Source organism: Daktulosphaira vitifoliae, unplaced genomic scaffold (genome assembly GCF_025091365.1).
Source record: "Daktulosphaira vitifoliae isolate Bord-2020 unplaced genomic scaffold, ASM2509136v1 Scaffold_4, whole genome shotgun sequence".
NCBI classification, from domain to species: Eukaryota; Metazoa; Arthropoda; class Insecta; order Hemiptera; family Phylloxeridae; genus Daktulosphaira; species Daktulosphaira vitifoliae.
Window position 1 is genome coordinate 6,511,751 of NW_026099575.1, and position 17,394 is coordinate 6,529,144.

The window sequence follows — 17,394 nt, forward strand, 5'->3', positions numbered from 1 at the left end:
GAAAATTTTCAAAAAAAAAAAAAAAAAATGACATTTGGCGTTAGTTTATGGTATAATTTATTTCACTTTTTGTAACAGGAAATGAAGGTACACAATAGTGGAATACTTTGAAAACGTTTGTACTTTAGGTAATTCTTAAGGATTTAAATTAATGAAACTTTGTTCCTGAACCGTAATTAATTCATAAATTAAAAGCTAGATAAAACAACAAAATGACAAATAATTTAAAATTCTTAATGTTAACAAATTTTTGTCAACTATTTCAACTGTAGATATTTATCTCATATTAAGAAGTAAATTACACGCAGTACTTACATAGTTGTAATTAAAGTTCCCTAATTTTATAATTAAATAGCATACCGAAGTCAAACATTTTAACTTATACGTAATCTAATTGCATTATCGTCCAAGATTTATTAAGTTACTTATTCTGGATAAAATTTCAAGACACTTCAGTAAATTAGACGATGATAAAGTAGCATACTTGTTTCTTATTATTTAATTTTCAACATTTCGACACTCATATTTTCTTAATTGCTTAATAATATATATGACGTGAACAAAAACTAATAATTTGCAATTTTATTAGTTTTTGTTAACTTTTTTTTTTTTTGATAACTAAATGATTAAGATTTTATCTGCGACTAGTAGAAAGAAGAACTGTTATATATCATATAACCGTTTTAATGGTAAAATTATAAAAACATGACAAAATATGTCACAAGTACTTGTTAACATTGTAAAATAACGCTAAAGAAATTCTTCGGCGTTAATTCTATATCATAACTGCCTCTGATGTATTTTATAAAAATGCTGCTGTACATAAATGAAATTTTCAGTTTTGATGCTAACTAAAGTATTAAAAATGAGCTTCACAAGAAAAAAACTAATTTTTTATTTTTCTAGTTAAAAAAAAAAGGAAATATACAATTTCCTAATTTCCATAGTTTACCTGCAGTACCCTAGAACTGATTTTTTAGGTTAGTTGCCACATAAATAAATAAAAAAAGGACAGCAAAAATATCTCAATTAACTTATTGTGTATACGAAAATCCAATATCATTGTAAATTCAATTATTCAATGTTAAAACTTTGATGCATAATTATTTTGAGTATTGATTCTACCACTATTCTATAAAGCATGAGTTATTAATTATAAATATAAGATTTATAATGTTTATGAAAAATATTTAAATAGTAACAGTAATGATATTTTAACCAACACAGAACTTTTTACTACATAACTATAATTAATGTCAGTCACACGGCTAGAATTAAAGTCTAGAAATTTAAATGACAATGCAATTGATAAAAAAATTTGAATGTTAATATATAATTTATGAATAATTCAAGTGAAATAATTATTGATAGTAAAATTAACGACATATTTTATTTTGCCTTTAATTTGTTCATTTAAATTTATTAAGCTTGATTACTCAAATATTTAATTTCGAGTTGAAAATAGTCCAGTTGTAGGGCCATTCTTTGAAGAAAGTCAATTTCTCATTAAAAGCCAATGTATAATAATCAAACAAATGTAATAAAAATTAATTTTTATTCAATGAAAAAGACATTTAATATTTCATACTTAATTATTTAAAATACAAAAGAAATCCGATTTTAACAAGCTCTCTCTTGTCATCATAATCAGATACAACAAAGATTCTTACTTGACAAAACATTCTTTCTTATTGAATTAATATATATATATATTAATTTTAATTGATTATAAAATTATATACTTTGTATATGATTTTCTTTTTCTAATTTTTTTATTTAGATACATAAATTCCTTATTTCTAAATTATTTAAATTAAAAGTTCTGTCATAGTAATTTTTATATAAAGTGAAATAGGTTTGAGTTGTCAGGAAATATATCACGAGTGATGTAGTGAAATTATCGGTAGATTATAAAATTTCCCCATTCTAGTGAAATCTGAAAGGACGCCTCTGCAATTGCCCATATTAAAAACTTCTTATGATAGTGAATTATATGTTGAACCTTTTTAACATTAAACTTAAAAGTGTAGTAACGTTAAAACATTAAACATAAATATTGTATAACGTTTAAATATTGAATAACGTTAAATTCATTTAGGAGATGACGTTATAATGTATTTAAATGAAAAACAAAAAAAAATTAAATTTAATCTCCGAGTTTTAGAATAAAAAATTTCTCATTACACGTGATTACATGATTATTTTAATAAATAACTTTTATCATTAAAAAATATTTTAAATATATTATAACAATATAATATAGTATAAATAGTATATTTATTTCAAAAAAACAATTTTAAATATTAACAATAAAATTAAATAATATTTTTCCTTATGTGTCGTGTAAAAATAACTTTTAAGTAATGGAAACACTCCGTTCAAAATAAGTCATAATCCTTTTTTTATTACGTATGACCTAGTTATTGTTATCTATTATATATTATGTGTTCCTAATAATATATATATGACTTTCGATTGATTTCACAATTCATACAACAGTTTTAAGATTTTTAATAATATTTTCAAATTTACAATCAAATGCACGTTTATTGTTTCAAGGCAATAATACGGTTAATAGTTTTGTATACAAAAAAAAATGATTTCATTATATTTGCCTTATTTTAGTTATTCTTATATCTATAATAATCAACCCCTTTACTTTTATTTAATCACACATCTAAAATAAATTAACATTCCTTAAATATTTTCACGTCTGATATTTTTCTTTATGTTACTGGTGGTAATTATTTACTACCAGTAACATAAATTTTTTACAGTAACATTTATCATTTAATTCAAATACTAATAATCGAATTATTAAGTAATATCAACAATACAGTTTTTGTAGCTGAGAGTTATAGAGATAAAAGCAAGATCTATAAATAATATAATTGATTAATAAATAATTAAATAATTGATACAAATTTTATCTGGTTCTAGTTTATTCGGATTAACTTAAAATTTATAAATGCATGTAATTTCGGTCTCTTGATTTAAACTTGGCCCAGTGTATTTGTGTATCGAAGTAAGTATGATATAAGTTTTGTTGATCTTATTAAACAAGAATATCTATACTTGGTTTATTTAAGAATTCATCAATTATTTTTGTCTAGTTGACTAACCAATAAAAAATCTTATAAAATTGGTTAAACATGTAATTTCGATGATTTAAACTGATATTAAAAAAAAATTCAGAACTTTTAAATTAGTTGTTTCATTTTTTTATGTATGTATTAAATAAAATATATCATCGTGTAGCAAAGCCCACTCACTTAAATAATTTAAAAAATATTTGATAATATGATTTTATTTGAAGAATCACACTTTAAAGTTCTTACCCTTTCTATTAAATAAGCAATTGTGACCTTTATTAATTTTTTTATTTAAAAAGAACTAGAAAGTTAAATATTAATTAATTTAAATATTTTAGCATAAATACAGGTAATCTGAAAGTTTTTTGCTATAAATAATTATTATTTAATAGATGAATAATATACAATTCATTTTATTACTATTAAAAGAAAAAAACTCTCTCCACTTCACCTTGTTAAAATTTCTGGAGCAAAAAATTCCTTTACAAATTAATATTGGGAAGAAACATTTACAAAACAAAATTTATCTGAGCATTTTTTATTTAAAATGTTGTCCGTTTTAATATTACACTAAGTTTTATGTATTTTCTGATGTTATAATTTTAAACCTAAAATCTATTTAGTAAAAAATTAAGCTTTGTGATATTGACAATTTTTATTTTAATATTTTATTATTTAAAATTTCATTATATTTACAAATTTTATTTCTTACTATTTGTACCCTTTCACTATTGGATACTTGTTTGGAGGTTTCTTCAACTTATTCAAGCTTACTTTCAAATTTAACTCATGATCTTATTACTGAATATATTTATTTTATATACGTTATATGTCGTTGGAATTTTTAATCTTCTCATCATTTTTTAATAAATTCGATATGAATAAACTATTTTTGTAACCCATAAATTGTTAGTATAGCGTACATATTATTTATGGCTTATATGAAGATTAAGAAAATATGAAGTTTTTCTTAATCAGTCATAAAAGCAACCTTCATCGAATTATTATAATTTATATACTAAGTGTTATTTTAAATCTCACTACAATGAGAATTTAAAACTGTATAGTAATACAAAGTTCATTCTGAGGTAAGGTATTCTGTATAAAATATTTTAAAAAGTGGTTAATTAAAATCTTTTAAATTCGGCTCTTAGAGTAATATCGTTAAATATTTCTTATTTTTTATGACTCCTATATCAAACACTCTCGAGACCAACCATTTTTCCTATGAAATATTTTTATATCTTACAAGAAGTGTATCAATTATTATTTTTACTGGAAAAGTTAATAAATGCAGCTGAAATTAAAGTAAATTATTCTTAATGAAGTACACCAAAATATTTTATACAGTGTATAATTTTATTATTTATTGACTTTGTAAATATCATAAAAGTATCGTTATATTTTATAATATTTCCAGGAAAACTATGCATTTTTTTAAAGAGTTTATGAAGAACTAAGAGATGATGTAATAATGAATGCTAATAAAAAGAGATCTTTGAAATTTATCTAGATTTTAAGCATACTCTTCTTAAGTATGATATTGTATTTTACAGTAATCGCACATATTTAAAGTACCATACTTATCCACTTAATTAATTTTTGTTATCAAACAAGTAGATAGACAACAATGTACCAAAATGTAATTAATTATAAAAAATTATATTTGTGGTCATAATTTATTGTTCATAAGTTTAAGAGGTAAAACTTTTGTGAAATATATCTTAAACAATATAGTACTTTAAATAACTTTCTAGAGAAAAAAATCGTTGGGTACTAATACCATTTCAATTAAGTAAATTAACTTAGTCATCGTACAATATAAGATTAATGGATAAAATCAATACTGCAAGTTTTTGATGACTATAATGAAATATTAATGATGATAAAGCCTTATAAAGATAAATTTCATTTGCTGGACTTTAGAGGATATCGGAATAACGTTTTACAAAGTTAAAATAAATGTTGTTTGCTCAGCAAAAGATTCGCTTAGGTCGTTAAATTTCATATACCTTTATCTTTCGTTTGTCGTTTTAAGTAAGTTATTATTGTATTAGCGGCTCTCGGGAGTATGTCATTGGTTATAAGAGGTTTTAAAAGTTACTTAATAATGTGTGCAAAAACAATCAAAGTTTTACTGACTTTATTTCTTAAAATCATGTCCATACTTTGAAGAAAAATAATATCATAGATATAAAATAAAACTCTTATTAGATTACTTCTCTTTTCAACATTTTTTTGAAAACTATATTTAAATCAATTATCACGTATACAGTCTTCTAGTAGAAAAAAATGTAATTCTTCTTCTTTAATTTTAAAAGAATAAAATAATATAAGTTCTTAAATGTAGGGGTTTGTAGAGGGTTGAATATGAGAAAAATATCACTTTTGAGATCAGCCGTCATTCAAAATAATATGGTAGCTTACTTTGGTAGATTTAAATTAAATTTTTGTCAGTATAATTTAGTTATCAAGTTTTTTTTTCATCTATTTCGATACATTATCATATGATCATATCGATAATTAATAGATATATAGATAAATAGATTAATAGATAAATGTATATTTTATACACAATGTAGATAAAATAACCAAATACATAGGTAGGCCAGTAGATTATCCAGTGAATTGTTGAATACATTGTTTTAACAAATAATTAATATTTTTAAATTTACATAGATAATGAGTAGCAGTCTTTTAAACATGATGTTTAAGGTAGTATTTATTGAGGTGAGAAACCCATATGAAAAAAATCTGATGACTAAAAAATAAACCACAGTAGTATATTTTAGTAATATCCCACTATTCAAAATTGCTAGATACGCTACTGGTACAATGTATTACAATGAGAATGATAAAAATTTTCAATAAACTGCAAAATGTAAATAAATAACATTTTTCAATCAACTGTAAAAGTATTTGATTTAACTATGATTTAAATTCTGAATTTATATTATTGAAATAGGTTTTAAGATTTATTTGGTAAATTATAATTAGGGATTAAAGAATTTCATATATTCCTATTTGGATGAAAATAATATAGAGAATGTAAGTCATGATATGATTTTTAAAAAAAGATTATCAAATAATAGAAATACTATTATTATATAACCCAAATAAACTTATCATACATCACAATTTATTTAGTTACTTTTTATAAATATAACTGCTCAACATATTAGTTTATATAATCAATATATAATATGTTACTTGTAATTTTTATTGAACATTACAAATTTTGTATCAATTTCTATTTTTTTTTTTTTGTTTATGCAGAGAAGTTTTAGAATTTTTTTTTTGAAATTTTTTTATTAAAATGTAAAATAAATAAAATATTTCTTAAATAGTCTTAAACGATAAATATTTGGCGTGTATCAAAGGAAGTCTCTAACAAGCTCAAAATTGATTTCAAACACTTTGTATTTAAATACGATCCAATCAGACAATATACGCGTTCTACCGAAAGAACTCCCAAAAATAATAGTCATGGTATATTAACGAACATATTTATATTAATTATAAATTCATTTTGAATAAAATTTTTAAAAAATCTACAAGTTCGTTAATACTTAAGGACAAATTTTAGATAACGAAATTTGAAATTCAAATATTCATTCATAGAAAATATTTATTTATTCACTTGTTCTATACATAAATGTTTATTTTGTTTTGTAAATTAAGAGTACATAGAATGAAATATTATTGAAAATTATGGTTGTTTAAATGAATAAATTTGTTATTAAAAATATTAAAATACTTTCTTATGCTTGGTAAAATTTACAATACTGCTAAGGACTAAAACGACTTCTAATTAAAATCAAGCATGACGTTGATGACTAATTGGTATTTAAATTATGGCTTATTAAAAATGTGAAATAAATTAAAGAAAAAAATTTAATCTTTGAAGAAAGATAAGTAATTTTGCTAAAAAATATTTTGCGTTTATTTCTTAACAAAAATAAAATAAAAAGGTATAATAAAATTATTTATAATATAATAAAATTGAATCGACGCCATTTTGTTAGACTTTGTTGCTCATTTCATCGGCTATAGAGGACCAGGTTTTATATATTTTTAAGAAAAACATTATTTAAATTTGTATTTGGTAAATGAATACTTTACGTTTATAACAATTCTCTACTTATATGTTAATTTCATAATCATATAAAAATGTTTCCTTTACATAATCAAGAGTCATTATTTGTAAGGATTTTTAAAGAAATATCAACGTATGTTTTGTAAGAAAATACTCTTAAGTATACAATTTCTGTGTCTTTAATCTCTCGATTAATTCTCCAGTCATTAAAGTTTCAGAATTTAATTCAGTATGTAAGTAGGTATAGAACAAACATCATACCAAGGCATTAATGAGAAAAAGTTCAAAATATTTGAGATGAACAAATAAATGTTGTCATAGTGTTAGTATATAATTAAATTCAAAGTACTAAAATACTAAAATAAATAATTAATATAAGTTTTTTAAGTAGAACATGAAATTGAATTTAAATAATTTTGTAATGATCATTTTTCAGTTCAATCTTTTGCTCTATAAAATATAATATTAATAATTTAATTAATTTTGATTGTTCAGTATTAATGTATAGTCAAACAAGAATTTTATAATAAAGAGTATAGATAATTTTTCAATTTGAATTTAAAATATGAATGATTAGGATTGAATAACTTATTACAATATATTTAAATATAATTACAATTCTAGCTATTTATAAAATATTTTATTAGATTGGTTTATAATTGATTTCAGTATATGTCTTTTATTATTTTAACCATATTCTAGTTATCAAATATTTTGTTCATTGATTATTTGATGAGTTACATTAAAAACAATTTAATACCAATAAAAAAAATTAATAAAGTAAAACTTTTCAGATAACTATCAAAATGAAAAGTGTTTTATATTATTACTAGTTTAAGTACACATAATACTATTAAAGTTATTGAACCTGTCAAAATACGACAAATCATTTTATGCATAATCCAAAACATGTCAAAAACTTTATGAAAATATAGAATTTTTAGGTTTTGAAGTTTATATGAGTAATTTCATTATATGAACCTTGTTAAAATTTGTTTTTTGAGCGAAAGTCAAAGTTTGACACTTAGTATTAATCCAGTAAAACTTTTAAAATGATGTAGGATAGTGTTAAGTTATTTTTAAATCAAATATTTCTTTTGCATACAAGGTTACGATGTGTAACAAATTTATATCTTTCGTTATTATGTGATATAACAAAACAAAATTCATTTTATTTAGTGTTTAATTATAAACATTTTATTTTAGTAATTTAACACTAATATATATCAACCCGGTGTTTTCATTTATTTTATCGAGTAGATTTAATTAAAGCATTTTACTTTTTTAAACATTTGATTAATTTTCTGATTTAATATTTAAAAAAAGCGTTTTCTAAAGTGTGGGTTTAAAGAGTGGGTGTTTTTAATCCTGTTCAAATTTTTAGAATTAAATAATTCATTACGGTAGGTAATGTTAAATTAAAAACTATAATCTGTTTGAAACGTAGTATTTAATTATGTTTCTGTAATAATATAAATCTTTAAGTAATATTTAAGTTTATTTTTTTATAAAAATTCTTTTTGATTATAATCAAAAATGTATTTTTATTTCGCACAATATTTCAAGCACAAAGAACTTTTTATATTAAGAATGAGTATTATCTATATTATTACAGTATTATTTTTATCAAATCGGTTACAATATAAATATGGTACGAAATAAACTAAAACACTCCTCATGTAAAAATACTTATTTTATATGCAACTCCGCAGTTCTCAATTACACATTAACTGATTTTTTATAAATAATTGTAAGTCATTACATCATGACGAACCATAGACAATACACCATGCACATCGATACCTTACAATAATATTAATAACATTGAATTGTTAATAAAAATGTATTATTCAACGATCTTATTGAACATTATGAATAATGTATTCTTTTATAGCATACACTTGAAATCGCTCTGATAAAGGTAAATGGCGAGTGTGCCAAATTTCTGAAAAAGTCGCAACCCATCTGTTGCTACTATTTATCCACCCACATTGACACGAGCACACTCGTATAGCTGAGCCAAAAACTATTAATTCACACGTTAAAATATTATCTCGTGAAACTAAATAACTCACAAATAAATAGCTAATGAATTACTTAAAAGCTGCATACTCTAACAACTTATTAATTTAATGTATTAATTTCAATGTTTTATATATTTTCGAGTATACTATAGTAAAATGAAATTTTCTTCCTATTTAATCATAGTAGTAGTCAACTGAATTGAATTGAAATAAAAGCTATTCGCTTCTACAAAAAAAATATGTAAAATATATTTCAATGTACTTAATTCTTTGTTTTTTTTTTTTAATCAAACTAATTTAAAGCGAATTATATGTTTTATTTAAAAATAAATTATTTTAGATAATAAAAATATTTATTTATTTTATTGTTGCAACTGCTAATTTTTGTAAACTAAAATAATCATCGACTAGACCTGTCATGGGGTAATGTGGAAAAGGAATAAAATGGAAAGAGTGCTTAGTCAACACAGTCATACATTTTAACTGTCGAGAAAGATAACGTGTTGGCATTATAATAAGTTGGTAGAGATTTTATAATTGTTTTGTTACAAATCAAATTACAGAAGAAATGTGTAAACATCATCCTTTATTGTAAAGTATTTTATTTGACAGTTGTACTAGTAATTAATCTTAAAGTACAGTTCACTAGAATCACCGAAAACACTATTTAAAAGACCTAATAAAAATATCTTAAATTTAATAATTTTATATCTACAGGTTCCTTGATTTATTGTTAAGTTTATTATGGTTACCTTGAGGAAGAAGAAAACTTTTCTAGGTTTTATTACAACGGTAACTGTTGAAACTTTTTTGCGAAGTTGGATTCTTTTCAAATTCCTTAGAAAAGGAAGAATTATAAGACTTATATTGTGAACTTTTTGTGAGTTTTAGAGAATATTGTTGGTAAATGATTATTCGTGTGCGAGTACTACTCTTTTAACGCAGTTTAAAATGTGACACGTGCTAGTTATATCGTCTTATCACTTGAATAAACGAATTTTATTATTTTATTTTCGTATTTTTTTTGACCCACGGTTTTGACATGTTATGACATATAAGTGTTACTATAATTCTGATAAACTGTAAACTTAAAACCTTCGTTATGTCCTTTTTAAATCTGTATTTCTAGGTAATAAATTTTGAAATGCACCCTTTTTAAACAATTCTTGTTAACATTGGTATTTTTATATTTTGATAATATTTGTTTTGTTAGTTTTGCAAAAATAAGAATATATTTTTTATTTTTATATTAAACAGAATTTTATTAAATGATTATGATTGTTAGATTTAGGAGCAATTTAAATAATACATTTTATAACAACAACTTAAGTAAGTTTATTCTTGAAAACGTATTAATATATATATATATACATATATATTCCATGTGTTAATTATAAATATAAAATAATATTAATGTTATTATAAATATTGTTTTGAAAACCTACTCTGAAAAATTACATCTTACATTTTTCGCAAATATTTTTAAATATTATTTTAACTTCGATGCGAAGCGGATGTGTTGGTTTTACCATGATGTATTTTTTATTTGTGTCTATCCATAAAAATTGTCAGCTCTCACTAAACCCATTTTGTTGATTTATGCGTCAAAAGAATCTAATTATAATTTGGTTGAAGCTTTAATTACCGAAAATTTGTAAAAACTCTTCGATTTTAGAAATAAAAAAAAAAGTACTTTAAAATTACACTACAGTAAATAATTGTAATTTCAATTTTAATTTCTACATTTATGAAACACTATAACTTTATATTTTTAAAACACTGATCCTAATGAATTTTAATAGAGTGCACTAGAAATGATAATCTTTCTTTTAGTGTACTTTTTATTAAAGTCTAATTTAAAACTAAAATACAGGAAGGATTATAAGACTACCAAAGCACGTAAAAAGATTTTTTCCAACTCAATTTTTTAATATTTTTATAGTCCTAAAATATAATAGTAATTAAAAAATAAAGTTTCGCAAAATATTTATTTGATCAAAAGTGATTAGATTTATCAAAACATCGTTGATCGCCCTCTATACAAAAATTTCAAAAAAAAAAAAAAAAAAAAAAACTTTTCTCAATTAATTTTTATTCAAAAATCTCTTCTAAGACTCCTTTAATTTGAAAAAGACTTCTAATTTCTTATTAAATACTATCTTATTATGTTTTTTTTTTTTTAGTTATTATAATAAAAATAATTTGTGTTTATTTATTCAAGTTAAAACATTACGCCATAAAATAACAATATTATGTCGTTTTTGCAAAAAAGCTATAAGTGGGATTTAAAAGAAATATATTTTAATGCTGCGTTTTAGAATTCTCAGAAATTGACCGAACTGGTGACTAAGTAGAAGAGAGAACTCGAAGTCGGTACATGTCGTAAAAGAGATATTTACTCTCTATTTTTTACTGTATTTTTCACCAAGGAAAATAGTGATACTTTGTGATATAGCTTTCGACGTATTTTCTAAAGATTATTTTTATTCTTTATTTTTTTTAGTCTTCGTGTGTACCTAGTAATTTTATATACCAGTAAAACTACTAGATAATTTTTAGTAAAAAACAACATTTAAACACACAACGAATTTCCCTAAGCAGCAAAACGTAATTTATATACTTGAGTTTTGTCTTATGTTTATTATATTTGATTTTAAAATACAGTTTTAATGTGGGATTTTTTTAATTAATAAATAAATATAACATTCTGAAGATTAAATAAATCACATACGATTAAATTGAAATGAAAATAAAATAAAAATATTTCTAGTAATATATTTTCATTTTATATATTAAAAAAAAGTAACTTAAAATGTTCTTTCAAACTACATAAAATATTTATAGTAATAGAGTAAAAAAAAGGTTACAATATATGAACATTTAAATTATTTTTGAAATTTTTTTTATTATTTTGTTGATATATTTAAAAATATCTCGATATAAAGTTTGCATACATAACTGTATATATTTTTAAATCTAAGATTATTTTGCTCAATTTGCCGTTCTCCCCTATATTACATGCGAATACGCTAATGCAAAAAAAATATACATAATAGAATATACTATGATTTATTTTGACTCGCAAACTGAAAAATAATGAAGTGTAAATTGCATCACCGAAATATATTGTTTACAATACTACTTTTGATACTATAGTTATGAGTTATCATGATCTTGTTTGAAATACAGGTATCAACACTTTAATTTCCGTTTAGTATACAGAAAAATACTATGAAAGAGTAGCTGTGAGAGAACATCGAGAAACAGACAAATAAAAATGGCGAGATAAAAAAAAAATGGCGAGATAAAAAAAAAATGGCGAGATAAAAAAAAAATGTATACAATAGTAAAGAATTAGGAGCAATGAAGAGTGAATAAAGTTACTACAGTAAAGACTCTACCGTGTGCAGTGTATGTATAAAAAATTCCACAGATTCAATTGTTATCCAACTATTTGACATAAAACAAAAGCTGAGACAAACATTTTTAGCGACGAATAAATAGAAACAACGTGCATATGTGTAAACCGTAATTCTTTCGATGTTGTCAAATTGAAAAACGGTCGTCCGGATAATGTACTACAAAACGGAATCCGTTTTTCATTCAGTATATTTATTTCCGGTATTTTAGTAGGGAATGTTACAATTTTGGCATTCTTTTGCCTAGCAGAAGGCAGCTATAACAAATAGCTCTGAGCATTGAGCGAGTAAAAAAAAAAATCACTTAATATTCATTGAATTACTACACAACATCCGGTCGGTATTATTATTATTATCATCAAGTATAATCGTAAGCTCATTCCAAACTCTAAAATTCCATTTATTCAGCTGTTATTTTTCCCGTACTACATCAAAATTTATTTTAAGGGTTCCTAGTAATTTTAAATGTTATTTGCAGTAAAAAATGACTCATTCAAATGGCAATGGATTTGATCACCTACATTAACTATGACATTGGTTAAATATAGTATTAGAATATTATACGACGGATATCAGGGTACATAAATTATTTATTAATAATTGATGATTATTCAAATTATTAATTATTAAATATTATTGAATGTAATTAAAGTTATTATCATATACAGCCATGATATTAAACCAATAGAATTACAAAATGCATCTTTATTAACAAATTAAATTAGGTCTAGCTTGTTAAATACGTTGTGAGTAGAGATAAGAACATGCTTTGTACTATATTTAGAATGAGTTTTTGATGTATCAATATTACAGATCAAAAGAGATAAAAATTTCTCTCCTCGCCACAATAATAGACTTAATTTAGATATAGTGTAGACGAAGTAGTAAAAATTCTGTAACCCTACACAAAAAATTTGGACATGTAATTATTGTACAAAATTGTAATTGATTACAACCATTGAATATGTAGACATAATTATCATTAACTAATAATAATTATGCCTGCATAATAATTATATTCTTATAATATTATTGGACAGTTTTCTTCACATAGAAATATCGATTCAAATTTAAACTTTGTTTTTCACTTTTTAAGAAACATTTTAATGTGGTTCAATTTGAAACTTAATTAATATATTATAATTATTTTAAATTTCATTATTATTTTATCCAAGGATACAATTATAACATATTTAATAATTAACAAATCAATGAACAATGAATAGTCAACAAATAAATTTAAATGATTAATGTGTTTATTTTGTTTTGCAAATTAAATTAATATTTACCGTACGAAAATAAATATTGTTGGAGATGTTTGAAAATGGGTTTATATGTTTAATTACCGACATTCTCAACAAAACTTTGTTAAACTACTTTTGTTTTGAATTCCTTAAATTAAGAAAATGTTTAATATCTTATGAAATCTACAGGAACAATCTTATATTGGTAGCCCGGGGCGCTCAGAAAAACTTATTTGTGGACAGAATAACTGTTGTCTGAAGAGTATTATATTAAGGACAATCAATTTTACATCAAATATAAATTCTCCTGTTTATTTTTTATTAACTCGCGCAAATTTATAAAAACAAGTCAATCAGTTTGGTAAATGGTAAAATTATTTATATAATCAATTGGTATAAAAAGTTTTTTTTTATTTATGATTTTTGTTACATGAAAAAATTAGAAGTAAAGTTATAATAAAATTAATTACTCTATTTTAGTTTAAGTTATGAATTATTCTAAATTAAGCTAGTGAAGTCATTAACAAATCACAGTAATTATAATTACGTGATAGAAAATGAATGTGGGTCATATTTTTATTACATGCACTTGGCAGATGTTATGACAACATGAACTACATTTTGCAGAGAATTGAAATATTATTGAAATTGTAAGGGTTAGTGTTTAAAACTTATATTAGTGTAGAATTTCCATGATAAATGTGAGACACTTAGTTACAGTGATACATTCCAAAAACGAAATGAAGTTTACGTTAGGGTACCTATGATATGTTACAGTAATAAATGGCTTTAGGGTATTCTTTAAGTATATTTAAGTAATAAATTCACATGACGTGATGGGTATTTGATATTAGTAGTGCCTATGATATTAGGTGCATACCATTTTAAGAAAACGTTTTAAAAAAAACATGTTTAAACAAAAAAAGTAACAAAATCTGCGATAGCTTCCACCCAAAATTTTAGGTTTGATTGGGAAGTGACGTAAATAGATTTCACAATATTAATTTTAATAAGAAAGATATAGTGTGATAAAAAAGTAATTTTGGATCTTGTGTAAAAGTTACTAAGAGCTTATGAATTTTGCTAGAATGTCATTTTGTATTTGAGTAAGCGATTAAGGCCAACTCTCTACATTATGGAATCTCATTTAAAGGGTAAAAGTGAATAAAACCATTAGGTGGGCGTAGATTGGTGTGCAGATACTAAATGAAAACGTAAAAACCCTATATTGGTAAATGATTACTGTGGAAACCATTGGTAGTATAGTAAATAATAATGACAAAACTATTAAAAATCACTAATAGGAAATTTAAACGATTTCATTGAAATTTCGTAAAAATTATAATTCTTATTATTGTAATATAATTACTATTATATTTTCCGAGAAGGTAAATATTTTATTTAAAATTTGATTTGTAAACGAAATTTTGTGTTATTGAGAATGTTATGTAGGAAATTTAATTTACCTACTATAACCACATTTTAATTATTATACTGTTCAAAAAATAAGTAAATTGTATGAAATTATCTTTGTATATAGAAAAATAGAGGTTTATTTAAATAGTATATCTGTTTAAAGAAAATACAGGTTTTGAACTCACAATACACTCGGTATTTAAAAATACAATTTTTTTAATCTAAAGCTTGTTATATTTACCAATAGATACTGATAAAATGAATTAATATCTAAATATATAACATAACATTATAAGGTTTAACATACAAAGTAAAACATATACAGGGTGATTTTTTTATCATAACCCACTCAATTACTTACAGAATAATAATAATTTAAACATTTTTTTTTTTTATTATCTTTAGTTACACATTATTATTGAATTTTTAACTATGTAATACTTNCACATTATTCTTGAATTTTTAACTATGTAATACTTTTTAAGTTCATCCCTTATGCCTTGGAGGGGGGTCAACTTTGTTTTTTTAAATGGTAACACATATTTTTAATTTAATAAAATGTTTGAGTTTTTAATTTAATAGTAAATGGCATTTGAATTTTTAATATAACTTTATTAGCTTATTAGATATAAACATTTAAAGTTTCAAAATTTTGAGTTAATATACATTTANAAGTTATATTAAAAATTCAAATGCCATTTACTATTAAATTAAAAACTCAAACATTTAATTAAATTAAAAATATGTGTTACCATTTAAAAAAACAAAGTTGACCCCCTTCCAAGGCATAAGGGATGAACTTAAAAAGTATTACATAGTTAAAAATTCAAGAATAATGTGTAACTAAAAATAATGAAAAAAAAAAATGTTTAAATTATTATTATTCTGTAAGTAATTGAGTGGGTTATGATAAAAAAATCACCCTGTATAGTGTGATTTTTTTAACACTAGCCACTCAATTTCTCTTAAAATTTTTTTTTGGCTTTTGTTACTTATATATATATATATCTGTTATAAAAATTTTTTATATCCCTTATGTCTTACAAGAGCGTCAACTTTATTTTTTAAATGGAAACATACATATTTAACTAGCTTATAAAATAGAAAATAATCTAGTTAATAAAATGACCGATTGATAATAATACCTTTTTATACCTAAGCAGGAGGAGGAGTGAGGCCAAGAAATGTATAATGGCAAAAATAGTAGCATCCCTTCCTAATCTCTAATCATTAGTTTAAATTGATTAAACAGGGTTTCGTATTACAGGACATGCTGTATAACAAATATACAAAGTGGAACAGATCTAACTGACAACTCATGATCTACATAACATTTTATACATTTTTTTTTTAAACCAATTTTACAATATAGTCCTATATTTCAAATATATTTAATGTTATTTTTCGTTATTACGAAAAATATATTAAAAATTAATTATTTTATTAAAATTATTAATTAAAATTTAAAGATAGCCATTATATAAATAAGTAAATATAAATAAAGAAAAATTGTAATAACAAAAACTATTTTTTTAATTCATTACTTACATTACTACAGCATTTTGAAGTTTTTATACTTTTAATATTTTTAAGATTTTTCTTTGCTATCAAACGTTAGTCCACGTATGGAAAGAACGGAAGTAAACATTATCTTTTTACGTTATTTATTGGCGACAGAACGCGATTTCTTTTTTATGAAAAATGGTTACGTTTGAATGATCAATTTTCGTGAAAACACAAAATGTAGTAAAATGAAGTTTATAAAAAAAATTATGTTCAGTTTTTAATTAAATGGGTTCATGTTTCATATATCAAAACGTGAATAATAATGAATAAGAGTATTTATTATCAAATTTCCTAACAATGAATATTCTATAATAATATAACATTGTGTAGTTCTAACAATTTTCGAACCACACAAATTAATCACTTTTAACTTGGCCAACCATCGAATACTTTTAGTTAACAAACGAAATGTTTAAATAAATAAACCGTATACATTAAAGCTTTTTTGTTACAACCTGATACAGTTGATAGAACTTAAACGTCGTTTAAGATAAATGATGTAGTCGACACGATTATAGTTATTTAGTTTATGCGGTG

General features: G+C 22.8%; 1 protein-coding gene across 1 annotated transcript in view; it reads right to left on the reverse strand.

Annotated features, from left to right (window-relative positions):
* Window positions 1-17,394, reverse strand: part of LOC126903600 (receptor-type tyrosine-protein phosphatase kappa) — a 77,505-nt gene that overhangs the window by 51,001 nt on the left and 9,110 nt on the right. The gene's annotated exons all lie outside the window — the stretch shown is intronic.